This window comes from Hemitrygon akajei, chromosome 22 (assembly GCF_048418815.1).
Source record: "Hemitrygon akajei chromosome 22, sHemAka1.3, whole genome shotgun sequence".
NCBI lineage: Eukaryota > Metazoa > Chordata > Chondrichthyes > Myliobatiformes > Dasyatidae > Hemitrygon > Hemitrygon akajei.
In genome coordinates, this window is record NC_133145.1 from 65,278,682 (window position 1) to 65,304,096 (window position 25,415).

The window sequence follows — 25,415 nt, forward strand, 5'->3', positions numbered from 1 at the left end:
CCAATCCAAACGTCCCTCCACATGCCAATCCAAACTTCGGTCACTTGCCAATCCAAATTTCTCTCCACATACCCAACCGAAACTTCCCTCAACATTCCAATTGAAAATCCTCTCCACATACCCTGTCCAAACTCCTCTCCACATACCCAATCAAAACTCCTCTCCAAATACCCAATCCAAACTTCCCGCCACATAGCCAATCTTAACTTCTCTCCACATACCCTATCCAAACTTCCATCCAGATACCCAATCCAAACATCTCTCCACATACCAATCCAAACTCATCTAGACATACCCAATCCAAACTTCCCTCCACATGCCAATCCAAACTTCGGTCACTTGCCAATCCAAATTTCTCTCCACATACGCAAACGAAACGTCCCTCAACATTCCAATCGAAAATCCTCTCCACATACCCTGTCCAAACTCCTCTCCACATACCCAATCAAAACTCCTCTCCACATACCCAATCCAAACTCCTCTCCACACACCAAATCCAAACTTCCCTCCACATACACATTCCAATCTCCTCTCAACATACACAATCCAAACTCCTCTCCACAAACCCAATCCAAACGTCCCTCCACATACCAATCCAAACACCCGTCCACATACTCAATCCAAACTTCCCTCCACATACCAATCAAACTCCTCTCCACAAACCCAATCTAAACTTCACTCCACATACCCAATCCAAACATCCCTCCATATACCCAATCCAAACTAACGTCCATTTGCCCAATCCAAACTCCTCTCCACATACCCAATCCAAACTCCTCTCCACATACGCAATCCGAACTCCTCTCCACATACCCAATGAAAAATTCCCTCCTCATACCCAATCCAAACTCCTCTACACATAACCAATTGTAATTTCCCTCCACATACCCAATCCAAACTCTCTCCTCATACCCAATCAAAACTGCTCTCCAGATACCTAATCCAAACTTCCCTCCACATATCCAGTCCAATCCCCTCTCCACATACCCAATCTTAACCGCTCTCCGCATACCCTATCCATACTTGCATCCAGATACCCAATCCAAACTTCCCTCCACATCCCAGTCCAAACTCCTCTCCACGTACCCAATCCAATCTCCTCTCCACATACCCAATCAAAACTCATCTCCACATACCCAATCCAAACTTCCCTCCACATACACAATCCAAACTCCTCTCCACATACCAAATCCAAACTTCCCTCCACATACCCATTCCAATCTCCTCTCCACATACCCAATCCAAACTCCTCTCCACAAAACCAATCCAAACCCCTCTCCACATACCCAATCCAAACTTCCCTCCACATACCCAGTCCAAAATCCTCTCCACAAACCCAATCCAAACTTCCCTCCGCATACCAATTGAAATTCATCTCCACATACCCAATCCAAACACCGCTCCACATTCCCAATCTAAACATCCCTCCACATACCCAATCAACACATCCCTCCTCTTATCCAATCGAAACTCCTCTCCACATACCCAATTCAAACTTCCCGCCACATAGCCAATCTTAACTTCTCTCCACATACCCTATCCAAACTTCCATCCAGATACCCAATCCAAACATCTCTCCACATACCAATCCAAACTCATCTAGACATACCCAATCCAAACTTCCCTCCACATGCCAATCCAAACTTCTGTCACTTGCCAATCCAAATTTCTCTCCACATACCCAACCGAAACTTCCCTCAACATTCCAATCGAAAATCCTCTCCACATACCCTGTCCAAACTCGTCTCCACATACCCAATCAAAACTCCTCTCCACATACCCAATCCAGACTTCCCTCCACTTACCCAATCGAAACTCCTCTCCACATACCCAATCCAAACTTCCCTCCACATACCCAGTCCAATCTCCTCTCCACAAACCCAATCTAAACTTCCCTCCACATACCCAATCCACACTTCCCTCCACATGCCCAATCCAAACTAACCTCCACTTACCCAATCCAAACTCCACTCCACACACCCAATCCAAACTCCTCTCCACATACCAATCCAAACTCATCTAGACATACCCAATCCAAACTTCCCTCCACATGCCAATCCAAACTCTGTCACTTGCCAATCCAAATTTCTCTCCACATACCCAACCGAAACATCTATCAACATTCCAATCAAAAATCCTCTCCACATACCCTGTCCAAACTCCTCTCCACATACCCAATCAAAACTCCTGTCCACACACCCGATCCAAAATTCCCTCCACATACCCAATCAAAACTCCTCTCCACACACCAAATCCAAACTTTCCTCCACATACACATTCCAATCTCCTCTCAACATACACAATCCAAACTCCTCTCCACAAACCCAATCCAAACGTCCCTCCACATACCAATCCAGACACACGTCCACATACTCAATCCAAACTTCCCTCCACATACCAATCAAACTCCTCTCCACAAACCCAATCTAAACTTCTCTCCACATACCCAATCCAAACTAACGTCCATTTGCCCAATCAAATCTTCCCTACACATACCCAATACATACTCCTCTCCACATAACCAATCGAAAATTCCCTCCACCTACCCAGTCCAAACTCCTCTCCACATACCCAATCCAAACTTCACTCCACATATACATTCCAATCTCCGCTCCACAAACCCAATCCAAACTTCCATCCACATAACCAATTCAATCTTCTCTCCACATCCCAGCCCAATCTGCTCTCCACATACCCAATCCAAACTCCTCTCCACAAACCCAATCCAAACTTCCATCCACATAACCAATTCAATCTACTCTCCACATCCCAGTCCAATCTGCTCTCCACATACCCAATCCAAACTCCTCTCCACATACCCAATCCAGACTTCCCTCCACATACCCAATCGAAACTCCTCTCCACATACCCAATCCAAACTTCCCTCCACATACCCAGTCCAATCTCCCCTCCACATACCCAATCCAAACTTCCCTCCAAATACCCAATCCAAACTCCTCTCCACATACCCGATCAAAATTACATCCAGATACCCAATCCAAACTTACCTCCACATAGCAATCCAAACTCCCCTCCACATACCCAATCCAAACTTCCATCCACATACCCAATCCAAACTTCCCTCCACATACCCAATCGAAACTCCTCTCCACATCCCCAATGCAAACTTCCCTCGACATACCCAATCCAAACTTACGTCCACTTACCCAATCCAAACTCCTTTCCACATACCCAATCCAAACTACTCTCCACATACCCAATCCAAACTTCCCTCCACATACCCAGTCCAATCTCCTCTCCACATACCCAATCAAAACTCCTCTCCACATACCCATTCCAAACTACTCTCCACATACCCAATCCAAACTTCCCTCCACATACCCAGTCCAATCTCCTCTCCACATACCCAATCAAAACTCCTCTCCACATACCCAATCCAAACTTCCCTCCACATACCCTGTCCAATCTCCTCTCCACATACCCAATCCATACTCCTCTCCACAATCCCAATCCAAACTTCCATCCACATACCCAATTCAAAATTCCCTCCACATGCCAATCCATACTTCTATCCACTTGCCAATCCAAATTTCTCTCCACATACCCAACCGAAACCTCCCACAACATTGCAATCCAAACTCCTTTCCACATACCCAGTCCTACCTCCTCTCCACATACCCCATCCTAACTCCTCTCCACATAACAAATCCAAACTCTCTCCACATACCCAATCCAAACTTCCCTCCACATACCCAGTCCAAAATCCTCTCCACAAACCCAATCCAAACTTCCCTCCACATACCAATTGAAATTCATCTCCACATACCCAATCCAAACTCCGCTCCACATTCCCAATATAAACCTCCCTCCACATACCCAATCAACACATCCCTCCTCTTATCCAATCGAAACTCCTCTCTACATACCCAATCCAAACTTCCCTCCATATAGCCAATCTTAACTTCTCTTCACATACCCTATCCAAACTTCCATCCAGATTCCTAATCCAAACATCTCTCCACATACCAATCCAAACTCATCTAGACATACCCAATCCATACTTCCCTCCACATGCCAATCCAAACTTCTGTCACTTGCCAATCCAAATTTCTCTCCACATACCCAAACGAAACTTCCCTCAACATTCCAATCGAAAATCCTCTCCACATATGCTGTCCAAACTCCTCTCCACATACCCAATAAAAACTCCTCTCCACATACTGAATCCAAACTCCTCTCCACACACCAAATCCAAACTTCCCTCCACATACCCATTCCAATCTCCTCTCCACATACCCAATCCAAACTCCTCTCCACAAACCCAATCCAAACGTCCCTCCACATACAAATCAAAACACCCCTCCACATCCCAATCCAAACTTCCCTCCACATACCAATCCAAACTCCTCTCCACAAACCCAATCTAAACTTCCCTCCACATACCCAATCAAAACTGCTCTCCACATACCCAATCCAAATTTCCCTCCACATACCCAGTCCAATCCCCTCTCCACATTCCCAATCTTAACTCCTCTCCACACACCCGATCCAAACTTCCCTCCACATACCCAATCGAAACTCCTCTCCACATACCCAATCAAATCTTCCCTCCACATACCCAATCCAAACTCCTCTCCACCAACCCAATCTAAACTTCCCTCCACATACCCAATCCACACTTCCCTCCACATGCCCAATCCAAACTAACCGCCACTTACCCAATCCAAACTCCTCTCCACACACCCAATCCAAACTCCTCTCCACATACCAATCCAAACTCATCTAGACATACCCAATCCAAACTTCCCTCCACATGCCAATCCAAACTCTGTCACTTGCCAATCCAAATTTCTCTCCACATACCCAACCGAAACATCCATCAACATTCCAATCAAAAATCCTCTCCACATACCCTGTCCAAACTCCTCTCCACAAACCCAATCTAAACTTCCCTCCACATACCCAATCAAAACTGCTCTCCACATACCCAATCCAAATTTCCCTCCACATACCCAGTCCAATCCCCTCTCCACATTCCCAATCTTAACTCCTCTCCACACACCCGATCCAAACTTCCCTCCACATACCCAATCGAAACTCCTCTCCACATACCCAATCAAATCTTCCCTCCACATACCCAATCCAAACTCCTCTCCACCAACCCAATCTAAACTTCCCTCCACATACCCAATCCACACTTCCCTCCACATGCCCAATCCAAACTAACCGCCACTTACCCAATCCAAACTCCTCTCCACACACCCAATCCAAACTCCTCTCCACATACCAATCCAAACTCATCTAGACATACCCAATCCAAACTTCCCTCCACATGCCAATCCAAACTCTGTCACTTGCCAATCCAAATTTCTCTCCACATACCCAACCGAAACATCCATCAACATTCCAATCAAAAATCCTCTCCACATACCCTGTCCAAACTCCTCTCCACATACCCAATCAAAACTCCTGTCCACACACCCGATCCAAACTTCCCTCCACATACCCAATCCAAACTCCTCTCCACATACCCAATCAAATCTTCCCTCCTCATACCCAATCCAAACTCTCTCCACATACCCAATCCAAACTTCCCTCCACATACCCAGTCCAAACTCCTCTCCACAAACCCAATCCAAACTTCCCTCCACATACCAATCGAAATTCATCTCCACATACCCAATCTAAACTCCGCTCCACATTCCCAATCTAAACCTCCCTCCACATAACCAATCTTAGCTTCTCTCCACATACCTTATCCAAACTTCCATCCAGTTACCCAATCCAAAAATCTCTCCAAATACCAATCCAAACTTCTGTCACTTGCCAATCCAAATTTCTCTCCACATACCCAACCGAAACTTCCCTCAACATTCCAATCGAAAATCCTCTCCACATACCCAATCAAAACTCCTCTCCACATACCCAATCCAAACTCCTCTCCACACACCAAATCCAAACTTCCCTCCACATACCCATTCCAATCTCCTCTCCACAAACCCAATCCAAACGTCCCTCCACATACCAATCCAAACACCCCTCCTCCACATACCCAATCCAAACTTCCCTCCACATACCAATCCAAACTCCTCTCCACAAACCCAATCTAAACGTCCCTCCACATACCCAATACAAACATCCCTCCATAAACCCAATCCAAACTAACGTCCACTTGCCCAATCCAAACACCACTCCACATACCCAATCCAAACTCCTCTCCACATACGCAATCCGAACTCCTCTCCACATACCCGATCCAAACTTCCCTCCACATACCCAATCCAAACTCCTCTCCACATACCCAATGAAAAATTCCCTCCTCATACCCAATCCAAACTTACCTCCACATACCCATTCCAATCTCCTCTCCACATACCCAATCCAAACTCCTCTCCACAAACCCAGTCCAAACTCCTCTCCATGTACCCAATCCAATCTCCTCTCCACATAACCAATCAAAGCTCATCTCCATATACCCAATCAAAACTCCTCTCCATATACTGAATCCAAACTTCCCTCCGCATACCCAGTCCAATCTCCTCTCCACATATCCAATCTAAACATCCCTCCACATACCCAATCAACACATCCCTCCTCTTATCCAATCAAAACTCCTCTCCACATACCCAATCCAAACTTCCCGCCACATAGCCAATCTTAACTTCTCTCCACATACCCTATCCAAACTTCCATCCAGATACCCAATCCAAACATCTCTCCACATACCAATCCAAACTCATCTAGACATACCCAATCCAAACTTCCCTCCACATGCCAATCCAAACTTCGGTCACTTGCCAATCCAAATTTCTCTCCACATGCCCAACCGAAACTTCCCTCAACATTCCAATCGAAAATCCTCTCCACATACCCTGTCCAAACTCCTCTCCACATACCCAATCCAGACTACACTCCACATACCCAATCAACACATCCCTCCTCTTATCCAATCAAAACTCCTCTCCACATACGCAATCCAAACTTCCCGCCACATAGCCAATCTTAACTTCTCTCCACATACCCTATCCAAACTTCCCTCCACATACCCAATCCAAACTCCTCTCCACATACCCAATCAAATCTTCCCTCCTCATACCCAATCCAAACACTCTCCACATACCCAATCCAAACTTCCCTCCACATACCCAGTCCAAGCTCCTCTCCACAAACCCAATCCAAACTTCCCTCCACATACCAATCGAAATTCATCTCCACATACCCAATCTAAACTCCGCTCCACATTCCCAATCTAAACCTCCCTCCACAAAACCAATCTTAGCTTCTCTCCACATACCTTACCCAAACTTCCATCCAGTTACCCAATCCAAAAATCTCTCCAAATACCAATCCAAGCTCATCTAGACATACCCAATCCAAACTTCCCTCCACATGCCAATCCAAACTTCTGTCACTTGCCAATCCAAATTTCTCTCCACATACCCAACCGAAACTTCCCTCAACATTCCAATCGAAAATCCTCTCCACATACCCAATCAAAACTCCTCTCCACATACCCAATGAAAAATTCCCTCCTCATACCCAATCCAAACTTCCCTCCACATACCCATTCCAATCTCCTCTCCACATACCCAATCCAAACTCCTCTCCACAAACCCAATCCAAACGTCCCTCCACATACAAATCCAAACACCCCTCCACATCCCAATCCAAACTTCCCTCCACATACCAATCCAAACTCCTCTCCACAAACCCAATCTAAACTTCCCTCCACATACCCAATCAAAACTGCTCTCCACATACCCAATCCAAATTTCCCTCCACATACCCAGTCCAATCCCCTCTCCACATTCCCAATCTTAACTCCTCTCCACACACCCGATCCAAACTTCCCTCCACATACCCAATCGAAACTCCTCTCCACATACCCAATCAAATCTTCCCTCCACATACCCAATCCAAACTCCTCTCCACCAACCCAATCTAAACTTCCCTCCACATACCCAATCCACACTTCCCTCCACATGCCCAATCCAAACTAACCGCCACTTACCCAATCCAAACTCCTCTCCACACACCCAATCCAAACTCCTCTCCACATACCAATCCAAACTCATCTAGACATACCCAATCCAAACTTCCCTCCACATGCCAATCCAAACTCTGTCACTTGCCAATCCAAATTTCTCTCCACATACCCAACCGAAACATCCATCAACATTCCAATCAAAAATCCTCTCCACATACCCTGTCCAAACTCCTCTCCACATACCCAATCAAAACTCCTGTCCACACACCCGATCCAAACTTCCCTCCACATACCCAATCCAAACTCCTCTCCACATACCCAATCAAATCTTCCCTCCTCATACCCAATCCAAACTCTCTCCACATACCCAATCCAAACTTCCCTCCACATACCCAGTCCAAACTCCTCTCCACAAACCCAATCCAAACTTCCCTCCACATACCAATCGAAATTCATCTCCACATACCCAATCTAAACTCCGCTCCACATTCCCAATCTAAACCTCCCTCCACATAACCAATCTTAGCTTCTCTCCACATACCTTATCCAAACTTCCATCCAGTTACCCAATCCAAAAATCTCTCCAAATACCAATCCAAACTTCTGTCACTTGCCAATCCAAATTTCTCTCCACATACCCAACCGAAACTTCCCTCAACATTCCAATCGAAAATCCTCTCCACATACCCAATCAAAACTCCTCTCCACATACCCAATCCAAACTCCTCTCCACACACCAAATCCAAACTTCCCTCCACATACCCATTCCAATCTCCTCTCCACAAACCCAATCCAAACGTCCCTCCACATACCAATCCAAACACCCCTCCTCCACATACCCAATCCAAACTTCCCTCCACATACCAATCCAAACTCCTCTCCACAAACCCAATCTAAACGTCCCTCCACATACCCAATACAAACATCCCTCCATAAACCCAATCCAAACTAACGTCCACTTGCCCAATCCAAACACCACTCCACATACCCAATCCAAACTCCTCTCCACATACGCAATCCGAACTCCTCTCCACATACCCGATCCAAACTTCCCTCCACATACCCAATCCAAACTCCTCTCCACATACCCAATGAAAAATTCCCTCCTCATACCCAATCCAAACTTACCTCCACATACCCATTCCAATCTCCTCTCCACATACCCAATCCAAACTCCTCTCCACAAACCCAGTCCAAACTCCTCTCCATGTACCCAATCCAATCTCCTCTCCACATAACCAATCAAAGCTCATCTCCATATACCCAATCAAAACTCCTCTCCATATACTGAATCCAAACTTCCCTCCGCATACCCAGTCCAATCTCCTCTCCACATATCCAATCTAAACATCCCTCCACATACCCAATCAACACATCCCTCCTCTTATCCAATCAAAACTCCTCTCCACATACCCAATCCAAACTTCCCGCCACATAGCCAATCTTAACTTCTCTCCACATACCCTATCCAAACTTCCATCCAGATACCCAATCCAAACATCTCTCCACATACCAATCCAAACTCATCTAGACATACCCAATCCAAACTTCCCTCCACATGCCAATCCAAACTTCGGTCACTTGCCAATCCAAATTTCTCTCCACATGCCCAACCGAAACTTCCCTCAACATTCCAATCGAAAATCCTCTCCACATACCCTGTCCAAACTCCTCTCCACATACCCAATCCAGACTACACTCCACATACCCAATCAACACATCCCTCCTCTTATCCAATCAAAACTCCTCTCCACATACGCAATCCAAACTTCCCGCCACATAGCCAATCTTAACTTCTCTCCACATACCCTATCCAAACTTCCCTCCACATACACAATCCAAACTCCTCTCCACATACCCAATCAAATCTTCCCTCCTCATACCCAATCCAAACACTCTCCTCATACCCAATCCAAACTTCCCTCCACATACCCAGTCCAAGCTCCTCTCCACAAACCCAATCCAAACTTCCCTCCACATACCAATCGAAATTCATCTCCACATACCCAATCTAAACTCCGCTCCACATTCCCAATCTAAACCTCCCTCCACAAAACCAATCTTAGCTTCTCTCCACATACCTTACCCAAACTTCCATCCAGTTACCCAATCCAAAAATCTCTCCAAATACCAATCCAAGCTCATCTAGACATACCCAATCCAAACTTCCCTCCACATGCCAATCCAAACTTCTGTCACTTGCCAATCCAAATTTCTCTCCACATACCCAACCGAAACTTCCCTCAACATTCCAATCGAAAATCCTCTCCACATACCCAATCAAAACTCCTCTCCACATACCCAATCCAAACTCCTCTCCACACACCAAATCCAAACTTCCCTCCACATACCCATTCCAATCTCCGCTCCACATACCCAATCCAAACTCCTCTCCACAAACCCAATCCAAACGTCCCTCCACATACCAATCCAAACTCCTCTCCACAAACCCAATCTAAACGTCCCTCCACATACCCAATACAAACATCCCTCCATAAACCCAATCCAAACTAACGTCCACTTGCCCAATCCAAACACCACTCCACATACCCAATCCAAACTCCTCTCCACATACGCAATCCGAACTCCTCTCCACATACCCGATCCAAACTTCCCTCCACATACCCAATCCAAACTCCTCTCCACATACCCAATGAAAACTTCCCTCCACATACCCAATCCAAACTTACCTCCACATACCCATTCCAATCTCCTCTCCACATACCCAATCCAAACTCCTCTCCACAAACCCAGTCCAAACTCCTCTCCATGTACCCAATCCAATCTCCTCTCCACATAACCAATCAAAGCTCATCTCCATATACCCAATCAAAACTCCTCTCCATATACTGAATCCAAACTTCCCTCCGCATACCCAGTCCAATCTCCTCTCCACATATCCAATCTAAACATCCCTCCACATACCCAATCAACACATCCCTCCTCTTATCCAATCAAAACTCCTCTCCACATACCCAATCCAAACTTCCCGCCACATAGCCAATCTTAACTTCTCTCCACATACCCTATCCAAACTTCCATCCAGATACCCAATCCAAACATCTCTCCACATACCAATCCAAACTCATCTAGACATACCCAATCCAAACTTCCCTCCACATGCCAATCCAAACTTCGGTCACTTGCCAATCCAAATTTCTCTCCACATGCCCAACCGAAACTTCCCTCAACATTCCAATCGAAAATCCTCTCCACATACCCTGTCCAAACTCCTCTCCACATACCCAATCCAGACTACACTCCACATACCCAATCAACACATCCCTCCTCTTATCCAATCAAAACTCCTCTCCACATACGCAATCCAAACTTCCCGCCACATAGCCAATCTTAACTTCTCTCCACATACCCTATCCAAACTTCCCTCCACATACCCAATCCAAACTCCTCTCCACATACCCAATCAAATCTTCCCTCCTCATACCCAATCCAAACACTCTCCACATACCCAATCCAAACTTCCCTCCACATACCCAGTCCAAGCTCCTCTCCACAAACCCAATCCAAACTTCCCTCCACATACCAATCGAAATTCATCTCCACATACCCAATCTAAACTCCGCTCCACATTCCCAATCTAAACCTCCCTCCACAAAACCAATCTTAGCTTCTCTCCACATACCTTACCCAAACTTCCATCCAGTTACCCAATCCAAAAATCTCTCCAAATACCAATCCAAGCTCATCTAGACATACCCAATCCAAACTTCCCTCCACATGCCAATCCAAACTTCTGTCACTTGCCAATCCAAATTTCTCTCCACATACCCAACCGAAACTTCCCTCAACATTCCAATCGAAAATCCTCTCCACATACCCAATCAAAACTCCTCTCCACATACCCAATCCAAACTCCTCTCCACACACCAAATCCAAACTTCCCTCCACATACCCATTCCAATCTCCGCTCCACATACCCAATCCAAACTCCTCTCCACAAACCCAATCCAAACGTCCCTCCACATACCAATCCAAACTCCTCTCCACAAACCCAATCTAAACGTCCCTCCACATACCCAATACAAACATCCCTCCATAAACCCAATCCAAACTAACGTCCACTTGCCCAATCCAAACACCTCTCCACATACCCAATCCAAACTCCTCTCCACATACGCAATCCGAACTCCTCTCCACATACCCGATCCAAACTTCCCTCCACATACCCAATCCAAACTCCTCTCCACATACCCAATGAAAAATTCCCTCCTCATACCCAATCCAAACTTCCCTCCACATACCCATTCCAATCTCCTCTCCACATACCCAATCCAAACTCCTCTCCACAAACCCAGTCCAAACTCCTCTCCATGTACCCAATCCAATCTCCTCTCCACATAACCAATCAAAGCTCATCTCCATATAACCAATCAAAACTCCTCTCCATATACTGAATCCAAACTTCCCTCCGCATACCCAGTCCAATCTCCTCTCCACATATCCAATCTAAACATCCCTCCACATACCCAATCAACACATCCCTCCTCTTATCCAATCGAAACTCCTCTCCACATACCCAATCCAAACTTCCCGCCACATAGCCAATCTTAACTTCTCTCCACATACCCTATACAAACTTCCATCCAGATACCCAATCCAAACATCTCTCCACATACCAATCCAAACTCATCTAGACATACCCAATCCAAACTTCCCTCCACATGCCAATCCAAACTTCGGTCACTTGCCAATCCAAATTTCTCTCCACATGCCCAACCGAAACTTCCCTCAACATTCCAATCGAAAATCCTCTCCACATACCCTGTCCAAACTCCTCTCCACATACCCAATCCAGACTACACTCCACATACCCAATCAACACATCCCTCCTCTTATCCAATCAAAACTCCTCTCCACATACGCAATCCAAACTTCCCGCCACATAGCCAATCTTAACTTCTCTCCACATACCCTATCCAAACTTCCCTCCACATACCCAATCCAAACTCCTATCCACATACCCAATCAAATCTTCCCTCCTCATACCCAATCCAAACACTCTCCACATACCCAATCCAAACGTCCCTCCACATACCAATCCAGACACACGTCCACATACTCAATCCAAACTTCCCTCCACATACCAATCAAACTCCTCTCCACAAACCCAATCTAAACTTCTCTCCACATACCCAATCCAAACTAACGTCCATTTGCCCAATCAAATCTTCCCTACACATACCCAATACATACTCCTCTCCACATAACCAATCGAAAATTCCCTCCACCTACCCAGTCCAAACTCCTCTCCACATACCCAATCCAAACTTCACTCCACATATACATTCCAATCTCCGCTCCACAAACCCAATCCAAACTTCCATCCACATAACCAATTCAATCTTCTCTCCACATCCCAGCCCAATCTGCTCTCCACATACCCAATCCAAACTCCTCTCCACAAACCCAATCCAAACTTCCATCCACATAACCAATTCAATCTACTCTCCACATCCCAGTCCAATCTGCTCTCCACATACCCAATCCAAACTCCTCTCCACATACCCAATCCAGATTTCCCTCCACATACCCAATCGAAACTCCTCTCCACATACCCAATCCAAACTTCCCTCCAAATACCCAATCCAAACTCCTCTCCACATACCCGATCAAAATTACATCCAGATACCCAATCCAAACTTACCTGCACATAGCAATCCAAACTCCCCTCCACATACCCAATCCAAACTTCCATCCACATACCCAATCCAAACTTCCCTCCACATACCCAATCGAAACTCCTCTCCACATCCCCAATGCAAACTTCCCTCGACATACCCAATCCAAACTTACGTCCACTTACCCAATCCAAACTCCTTTCCACATACCCAATCCAAACTACTCTCCACATACCCAATCCAAACTTCCCTCCACATACCCAGTCCAATCTCCTCTCTACATACCCAATCAAAACTCCTCTCCACATACCCATTCCAAACTACTCTCCACATACCCAATCCAAACTTCCCTCCACATACCCAGTCCAATCTCCTCTCCACATACCCAATCAAAACTCCTCTCCACATACCCAATCGAAAATTCCCTCCACCTACCCAGTCCAAACTCCTCTCCACATACCCAATCCAAACTTCACTCCACATATACATTCCAATCTCCGCTCCACAAACCCAATCCAAACTTCCATCCACATAACCAATTCAATCTTCTCTCCACATCCCAGCCCAATCTGCTCTCCACATACCCAATCCAAACTCCTCTCCACAAACCCAATCCAAACTTCCATCCACATAACCAATTCAATCTACTCTCCACATCCCAGTCCAATCTGCTCTCCACATACCCAATCCAAACTCCTCTCCACATACCCAATCCAGATTTCCCTCCACATACCCAATCGAAACTCCTCTCCACATACCCAATCCAAACTTCCCTCCAAATACCCAATCCAAACTCCTCTCCACATACCCGATCAAAATTACATCCAGATACCCAATCCAAACTTACCTGCACATAGCAATCCAAACTCCCCTCCACATACCCAATCCAAACTTCCATCCACATACCCAATCCAAACTTCCCTCCACATACCCAATCGAAACTCCTCTCCACATCCCCAATGCAAACTTCCCTCGACATACCCAATCCAAACTTACGTCCACTTACCCAATCCAAACTCCTTTCCACATACCCAATCCAAACTACTCTCCACATACCCAATCCAAACTTCCCTCCACATACCCAGTCCAATCTCCTCTCTACATACCCAATCAAAACTCCTCTCCACATACCCATTCCAAACTACTCTCCACATACCCAATCCAAACTTCCCTCCACATACCCAGTCCAATCTCCTCTCCACATACCCAATCAAAACTCCTCTCCACATACCCAATCCAAACTTCCCTCCACATACCCTGTCCAATCTCCTCTCCACATACCCAATCCATACTCCTCTCCACAATCCCAATCCAAACTTCCATCCACATACCCAATTCAAAATTCCCTCCACATGCCAATCCATACTTCTATCCACTTGCCAATCCAAATTTCTCTCCACATACCCAACCGAAACCTCCCACAACATTGCAATCCAAACTCCTTTCCACATACCCAGTCCTACCTCCTCTCCACATACCCCATCCTAACTCCTCTCCACATAACAAATCCAAACTCTCTCCACATACCCAATCCAAACTTCCCTCCACATACCCAGTCCAAAATCCTCTCCACAAACCCAATCCAAACTTCCCTCCACATACCAATTGAAATTCATCTCCACATACCCAATCCAAACTCCGCTCCACATTCCCAATATAAACCTCCCTCCACATACCCAATCAACACATCCCTCCTCTTATCCAATCGAAACTCCTCTCTACATACCCAATCCAAACTTCCCTCCATATAGCCAATCTTAACTTCTCTTCACATACCCTATCCAAACTTCCATCCAGATTCCTAATCCAAACATCTCTCCACATACCAATCTAAACTCATCTAGACATACCCAATCCATACTTCCCTCCACATGCCAATCCAAACTTCTGTCACTTGCCAATCCAAATTTCTCTCCACATACCCAAACGAAACTTCCCTCAACATTCCAATCGAAAATCCTCTCCACATATGCTGTCCAAACTCCTCTCCACATACCCAATAAAAACTCCTCTCCACATACTGAATCCAAACTCCTCTCCACACACCAAATCCAAACTTCCCTCCACATACCCATTCCAATCTCCTCTCCACATACCCAATCCAAACTCCTCTCCACAAACCCAATCCAAACGTCCCTCCACATACAAATCCAAACACCCCTCCACATCCCAATCCAAACTTCCCTCCACATACCAATCCAAACTCCTCTCCACAAACCCAATCTAAACTTCCCTCCACATACCCAATCAAAACTGCTCTCCACATACCCAATCCAAATTTCCCTCCACATACCCAGTCCAATCCCCTCTCCACATTCCCAATCTTAACTCCTCTCCACACACCCGATCCAAACTTCCCTCCACATACCCAATCGAAACTCCTCTCCACATACCCAATCAAATCTTCCCTCCACATACCCAATCCAAACTCCTCTCCACCAACCCAATCTAAACTTCCCTCCACATACCCAATCCACACTTCCCTCCACATGCCCAATCCAAACTAACCGCCACTTACCCAATCCAAACTCCTCTCCACACACCCAATCCAAACTCCTCTCCACATACCAATCCAAACTCATCTAGACATACCCAATCCAAACTTCCCTCGACATACCCAATCCAAACTTACGTCCACTTACCCAATCCAAACTCCTTTCCACATACCCAATCCAAACTACTCTCCACATACCCAATCCAAACTTCCCTCCACATACCCAGTCCAATCTCCTCTCTACATACCCAATCAAAACTCCTCTCCACATACCCATTCCAAACTACTCTCCACATACCCAATCCAAACTTCCCTCCACATACCCAGTCCAATCTCCTCTCCACATACCCAATCAAAACTCCTCTCCACATACCCAATCGAAAATTCCCTCCACCTACCCAGTCCAAACTCCTCTCCACATACCCAATCCAAACTTCACTCCACATATACATTCCAATCTCCGCTCCACAAACCCAATCCAAACTTCCATCCACATAACCAATTCAATCTTCTCTCCACATCCCAGCCCAATCTGCTCTCCACATACCCAATCCAAACTCCTCTCCACAAACCCAATCCAAACTTCCATCCACATAACCAATTCAATCTACTCTCCACATCCCAGTCCAATCTGCTCTCCACATACCCAATCCAAACTCCTCTCCACATACCCAATCCAGATTTCCCTCCACATACCCAATCGAAACTCCTCTCCACATACCCAATCCAAACTTCCCTCCAAATACCCAATCCAAACTCCTCTCCACATACCCGATCAAAATTACATCCAGATACCCAATCCAAACTTACCTGCACATAGCAATCCAAACTCCCCTCCACATACCCAATCCAAACTTCCATCCACATACCCAATCCAAACTTCCCTCCACATACCCAATCGAAACTCCTCTCCACATCCCCAATGCAAACTTCCCTCGACATACCCAATCCAAACTTACGTCCACTTACCCAATCCAAACTCCTTTCCACATACCCAATCCAAACTACTCTCCACATACCCAATCCAAACTTCCCTCCACATACCCAGTCCAATCTCCTCTCTACATACCCAATCAAAACTCCTCTCCACATACCCATTCCAAACTACTCTCCACATACCCAATCCAAACTTCCCTCCACATACCCAGTCCAATCTCCTCTCCACATACCCAATCAAAACTCCTCTCCACATACCCAATCCAAACTTCCCTCCACATACCCTGTCCAATCTCCTCTCCACATACCCAATCCATACTCCTCTCCACAATCCCAATCCAAACTTCCATCCACATACCCAATTCAAAATTCCCTCCACATGCCAATCCATACTTCTATCCACTTGCCAATCCAAATTTCTCTCCACATACCCAACCGAAACCTCCCACAACATTGCAATCCAAACTCCTTTCCACATACCCAGTCCTACCTCCTCTCCACATACCCCATCCTAACTCCTCTCCACATAACAAATCCAAACTCTCTCCACATACCCAATCCAAACTTCCCTCCACATACCCAGTCCAAAATCCTCTCCACAAACCCAATCCAAACTTCCCTCCACATACCAATTGAAATTCATCTCCACATACCCAATCCAAACTCCGCTCCACATTCCCAATATAAACCTCCCTCCACATACCCAATCAACACATCCCTCCTCTTATCCAATCGAAACTCCTCTCTACATACCCAATCCAAACTTCCCTCCATATAGCCAATCTTAACTTCTCTTCACATACCCTATCCAAACTTCCATCCAGATTCCTAATCCAAACATCTCTCCACATACCAATCCAAACTCATCTAGACATACCCAATCCATACTTCCCTCCACATGCCAATCCAAACTTCTGTCACTTGCCAATCCAAATTTCTCTCCACATACCCAAACGAAACTTCCCTCAACATTCCAATCGAAAATCCTCTCCACATATGCTGTCCAAACTCCTCTCCACATACCCAATAAAAACTCCTCTCCACATACTGAATCCAAACTCCTCTCCACACACCAAATCCAAACTTCCCTCCACATACCCATTCCAATCTCCTCTCCACATACCCAATCCAAACTCCTCTCCACAAACCCAATCCAAACGTCCCTCCACATACAAATCCAAACACCCCTCCACATCCCAATCCAAACTTCCCTCCACATACCAATCCAAACTCCTCTCCACAAACCCAATCTAAACTTCCCTCCACATACCCAATCAAAACTGCTCTCCACATACCCAATCCAAATTTCCCTCCACATACCCAGTCCAATCCCCTCTCCACATTCCCAATCTTAACTCCTCTCCACACACCCGATCCAAACTTCCCTCCACATACCCAATCGAAACTCCTCTCCACATACCCAATCAAATCTTCCCTCCACATACCCAATCCAAACTCCTCTCCACCAACCCAATCTAAACTTCCCTCCACATACCCAATCCACACTTCCCTCCACATGCCCAATCCAAACTAACCGCCACTTACCCAATCCAAACTCCTCTCCACACACCCAATCCAAACTCCTCTCCACATACCAATCCAAACTCATCTAGACATACCCAATCCAAACTTCCCTCCACATGCCAATCCAAACTCTGTCACTTGCCAATCCAAATTTCTCTCCACATACCCAACCGAAACATCCATCAACATTCCAATCAAAAATCCTCTCCACATACCCTGTCCAAACTCCTCTCCACATACCCAATCAAAACTCCTGTCCACACACCCGATCCAAACTTCCCTCCACATACCCAATCCAAACTCCTCTCCACATACCCAATCAAATCTTCCCTCCTCATACCCAATCCAAACTCTCTCCACATACCCAATCCAAACTTCCCTCCACATACCCAGTCCAAACTCCTCTCCACAAACCCAATCCAAACTTCCCTCCACATACCAATCGAAATTCATCTCCACATACCCAATCTAAACTCCGCTCCACATTCCCAATCTAAACCTCCCTCCACATAACCAATCTTAGCTTCTCTCCACATACCTTATCCAAACTTCCATCCAGTTACCCAATCCAAAAATCTCTCCAAATACCAATCCAAACTTCTGTCACTTGCCAATCCAAATTTCTCTCCACATACCCAACCGAAACTTCCCTCAACATTCCAATCGAAAATCCTCTCCACATACCCAATCAAAACTCCTCTCCACATACCCAATCCAAACTCCTCTCCACACACCAAATCCAAACTTCCCTCCACATACCCATTCCAATCTCCTCTCCACAAACCCAATCCAAACGTCCCTCCACATACCAATCCAAACACCCCTCCTCCACATACCCAATCCAAACTTCCCTCCACATACCAATCCAAACTCCTCTCCACAAACCCAATCTAAACGTCCCTCCACATACCCAATACAAACATCCCTCCATAAACCCAATCCAAACTAACGTCCACTTGCCCAATCCAAACACCACTCCACATACCCAATCCAAACTCCTCTCCACATACGCAATCCGAACTCCTCTCCACATACCCGATCCAAACTTCCCTCCACATACCCAATCCAAACTCCTCTCCACATACCCAATGAAAAATTCCCTCCTCATACCCAATCCAAACTTACCTCCACATACCCATTCCAATCTCCTCTCCACATACCCAATCCAAACTCCTCTCCACAAACCCAGTCCAAACTCCTCTCCATGTACCCAATCCAATCTCCTCTCCACATAACCAATCAAAGCTCATCTCCATATACCCAATCAAAACTCCTCTCCATATACTGAATCCAAACTTCCCTCCGCATACCCAGTCCAATCTCCTCTCCACATATCCAATCTAAACATCCATCCACATACCCAATCAACACATCCCTCCTCTTATCCAATCAAAACTCCTCTCCACATACCCAATCCAAACTTCCCGCCACATAGCCAATCTTAACTTCTCTCCACATACCCTATCCAAACTTCCATCCAGATACCCAATCCAAACATCTCTCCACATACCAATCCAAACTCATCTAGACATACCCAATCCAAACTTCCCTCCACATGCCAATCCAAACTTCGGTCACTTGCCAATCCAAATTTCTCTCCACATGCCCAACCGAAACTTCCCTCAACATTCCAATCGAAAATCCTCTCCACATACCCTGTCCAAACTCCTCTCCACATACCCAATCCAGACTACACTCCACATACCCAATCAACACATCCCTCCTCTTATCCAATCAAAACTCCTCTCCACATACGCAATCCAAACTTCCCGCCACATAGCCAATCTTAACTTCTCTCCACATACCCTATCCAAACTTCCCTCCACATACCCAATCCAAACTCCTCTCCACATACCCAATCAAATCTTCCCTCCTCATACCCAATCCAAACACTCTCCACATACCCAATCCAAACTTCCCTCCACATACCCAGTCCAAGCTCCTCTCCACAAACCCAATCCAAACTTCCCTCCACATACCAATCGAAATTCATCTCCACATACCCAATCTAAACTCCGCTCCACATTCCCAATCTAAACCTCCCTCCACAAAACCAATCTTAGCTTCTCTCCACATACCTTACCCAAACTTCCATCCAGTTACCCAATCCAAAAATCTCTCCAAATACCAATCCAAGCTCATCTAGACATACCCAATCCAAACTTCCCTCCACATGCCAATCCAAACTTCTGTCACTTGCCAATCCAAATTTCTCTCCACATACCCAACCGAAACTTCCCTCAACATTCCAATCGAAAATCCTCTCCACATACCCAATCAAAACTCCTCTCCACATACCCAATGAAAAATTCCCTCCTCATACCCAATCCAAACTTCCCTCCACATACCCATTCCAATCTCCTCTCCACATACCCAATCCAAACTCCTCTCCACAAACCCAATCCAAACGTCCCTCCACATACAAATCCAAACACCCCTCCACATCCCAATCCAAACTTCCCTCCACATACCAATCCAAACTCCTCTCCACAAACCCAATCTAAACTTCCCTCCACATACCCAATCAAAACTGCTCTCCACATACCCAATCCAAATTTCCCTCCACATACCCAGTCCAATCCCCTCTCCACATTCCCAATCTTAACTCCTCTCCACACACCCGATCCAAACTTCCCTCCACATACCCAATCGAAACTCCTCTCCACATACCCAATCAAATCTTCCCTCCACATACCCAATCCAAACTCCTCTCCACCAACCCAATCTAAACTTCCCTCCACATACCCAATCCACACTTCCCTCCACATGCCCAATCCAAACTAACCGCCACTTACCCAATCCAAACTCCTCTCCACACACCCAATCCAAACTCCTCTCCACATACCAATCCAAACTCATCTAGACATACCCAATCCAAACTTCCCTCCACATGCCAATCCAAACTCTGTCACTTGCCAATCCAAATTTCTCTCCACATACCCAACCGAAACATCCATCAACATTCCAATCAAAAATCCTCTCCACATACCCTGTCCAAACTCCTCTCCACATACCCAATCAAAACTCCTGTCCACACACCCGATCCAAACTTCCCTCCACATACCCAATCCAAACTCCTCTCCACATACCCAATCAAATCTTCCCTCCTCATACCCAATCCAAACTCTCTCCACATACCCAATCCAAACTTCCCTCCACATACCCAGTCCAAACTCCTCTCCACAAACCCAATCCAAACTTCCCTCCACATACCAATCGAAATTCATCTCCACATACCCAATCTAAACTCCGCTCCACATTCCCAATCTAAACCTCCCTCCACATAACCAATCTTAGCTTCTCTCCACATACCTTATCCAAACTTCCATCCAGTTACCCAATCCAAAAATCTCTCCAAATACCAATCCAAACTTCTGTCACTTGCCAATCCAAATTTCTCTCCACATACCCAACCGAAACTTCCCTCAACATTCCAATCGAAAATCCTCTCCACATACCCAATCAAAACTCCTCTCCACATACCCAATCCAAACTCCTCTCCACACACCAAATCCAAACTTCCCTCCACATACCCATTCCAATCTCCTCTCCACAAACCCAATCCAAACGTCCCTCCACATACCAATCCAAACACCCCTCCTCCACATACCCAATCCAAACTTCCCTCCACATACCAATCCAAACTCCTCTCCACAAACCCAATCTAAACGTCCCTCCACATACCCAATACAAACATCCCTCCATAAACCCAATCCAAACTAACGTCCACTTGCCCAATCCAAACACCACTCCACATACCCAATCCAAACTCCTCTCCACATACGCAATCCGAACTCCTCTCCACATACCCGATCCAAACTTCCCTCCACATACCCAATCCAAACTCCTCTCCACATACCCAATGAAAAATTCCCTCCTCATACCCAATCCAAACTTACCTCCACATACCCATTCCAATCTCCTCTCCACATACCCAATCCAAACTCCTCTCCACAAACCCAGTCCAAACTCCTCTCCATGTACCCAATCCAATCTCCTCTCCACATAACCAATCAAAGCTCATCTCCATATACCCAATCAAAACTCCTCTCCATATACTGAATCCAAACTTCCCTCCGCATACCCAGTCCAATCTCCTCTCCACATATCCAATCTAAACATCCCTCCACATACCCAATCAACACATCCCTCCTCTTATCCAATCAAAACTCCTCTCCACATACCCAATCCAAACTTCCCGCCACATAGCCAATCTTAACTTCTCTCCACATACCCTATCCAAACTTCCATCCAGATACCCAATCCAAACATCTCTCCACATACCAATCCAAACTCATCTAGACATACCCAATCCAAACTTCCCTCCACATGCCAATCCAAACTTCGGTCACTTGCCAATCCAAATTTCTCTCCACATGCCCAACCGAAACTTCCCTCAACATTCCAATCGAAAATCCTCTCCACATACCCTGTCCAAACTCCTCTCCACATACCCAATCCAGACTACACTCCACATACCCAATCAACACATCCCTCCTCTTATCCAATCAAAACTCCTCTCCACATACGCAATCCAAACTTCCCGCCACATAGCCAATCTTAACTTCTCTCCACATACCCTATCCAAACTTCCCTCCACATACCCAATCCAAACTCCTCTCCACATACCCAATCAAATCTTCCCTCCTCATACCCAATCCAAACACTCTCCACATACCCAATCCAAACTTCCCTCCACATACCCAGTCCAAGCTCCTCTCCACAAACCCAATCCAAACTTCCCTCCACATACCAATCGAAATTCATCTCCACATACCCAATCTAAACTCCGCTCCACATTCCCAATCTAAACCTCCCTCCACAAAACCAATCTTAGCTTCTCTCCACATACCTTACCCAAACTTCCATCCAGTTACCCAATCCAAAAATCTCTCCAAATACCAATCCAAGCTCATCTAGACATACCCAATCCAAACTTCCCTCCACATGCCAATCCAAACTTCTGTCACTTGCCAATCCAAATTTCTCTCCACATACCCAACCGAAACTTCCCTCAACATTCCAATCGAAAATCCTCTCCACATACCCAATCAAAACTCCTCTCCACATACCCAATCCAAACTCCTCTCCACACACCAAATCCAAACTTCCCTCCACATACCCATTCCAATCTCCGCTCCACATACCCAATCCAAACTCCTCTCCACAAACCCAATCCAAACGTCCCTCCACATACCAATCCAAACTCCTCTCCACAAACCCAATCTAAACGTCCCTCCACATACCCAATACAAACATCCCTCCATAAACCCAATCAACACATCCCTCCTCTTATCCAATCAAAACTCCTCTCCACATACGCAATCCAAACTTCCCGCCACATAGCCAATCTTAACTTCTCTCCACATACCCTATCCAAACTTCCCTCCACATACCCAATCCAAACTCCTCTCCACATACCCAATCAAATCTTCCCTCCTCATACCCAATCCAAACACTCTCCACATACCCAATCCAAACTTCCCTCCACATACCCAGTCCAAGCTCCTCTCCACAAACCCAATCCAAACTTCCCTCCACATACCAATCGAAATTCATCTCCACATACCCAATCTAAACTCCGCTCCACATTCCCAATCTAAACCTCCCTCCACAAAACCAATCTTAGCTTCTCTCCACATACCTTACCCAAACTTCCATCCAGTTACCCAATCCAAAAATCTCTCCAAATACCAATCCAAGCTCATCTAGACATACCCAATCCAAACTTCCCTCCACATGCCAATCCAAACTTCTGTCACTTGCCAATCCAAATTTCTCTCCACATACCCAACCGAAACTTCCCTCAACATTCCAATCGAAAATCCTCTCCACATACCCAATCAAAACTCCTCTCCACATACCCAATCCAAACTCCTCTCCACACACCAAATCCAAACTTCCCTCCACATACCCATTCCAATCTCCGCTCCACATACCCAATCCAAACTCCTCTCCACAAACCCAATCCAAACGTCCCTCCACATACCAATCCAAACTCCTCTCCACAAACCCAATCTAAACGTCCCTCCACATACCCAATCAACACATCCCTCCTCTTATCCAATCAAAACTCCTCTCCACATACGCAATCCAAACTTCCCGCCACATAGCCAATCTTAACTTCTCTCCACATACCCTATCCAAACTTCCCTCCACATACCCAATCCAAACTCCTATCCACATACCCAATCAAATCTTCCCTCCACATACCCAATCCAAACTCCTCTCCACATACCCAATGAAAAATTCCCTCCTCATACCCAATCCAAACTTACCTCCACATACCCATTCCAATCTCCTCTCCACATACCCAATCCAAACTCCTCTCCACAAACCCAGTCCAAACTCCTCTCCATGTACCCAATCCAATCTCCTCTCCACATAACCAATCAAAGCTCATCTCCATATACCCAATCAAAACTCCTCTCCATATACTGAATCCAAACTTCCCTCCGCATACCCAGTCCAATCTCCTCTCCACATATCCAATCTAAACATCCCTCCACATACCCAATCAACACATCCCTCCTCTTATCCAATCAAAACTCCTCTCCACATACCCAATCCAAACTTCCCGCCACATAGCCAATCTTAACTTCTCTCCACATACCCTATCCAAACTTCCATCCAGATACCCAATCCAAACATCTCTCCACATACCAATCCAAACTCATCTAGACATACCCAATCCAAACTTCCCTCCACATGCCAATCCAAACTTCGGTCACTTGCCAATCCAAATTTCTCTCCACATGCCCAACCGAAACTTCCCTCAACATTCCAATCGAAAATCCTCTCCACATACCCTGTCCAAACTCCTCTCCACATACCCAATCCAGACTACACTCCACATACCCAATCAACACATCCC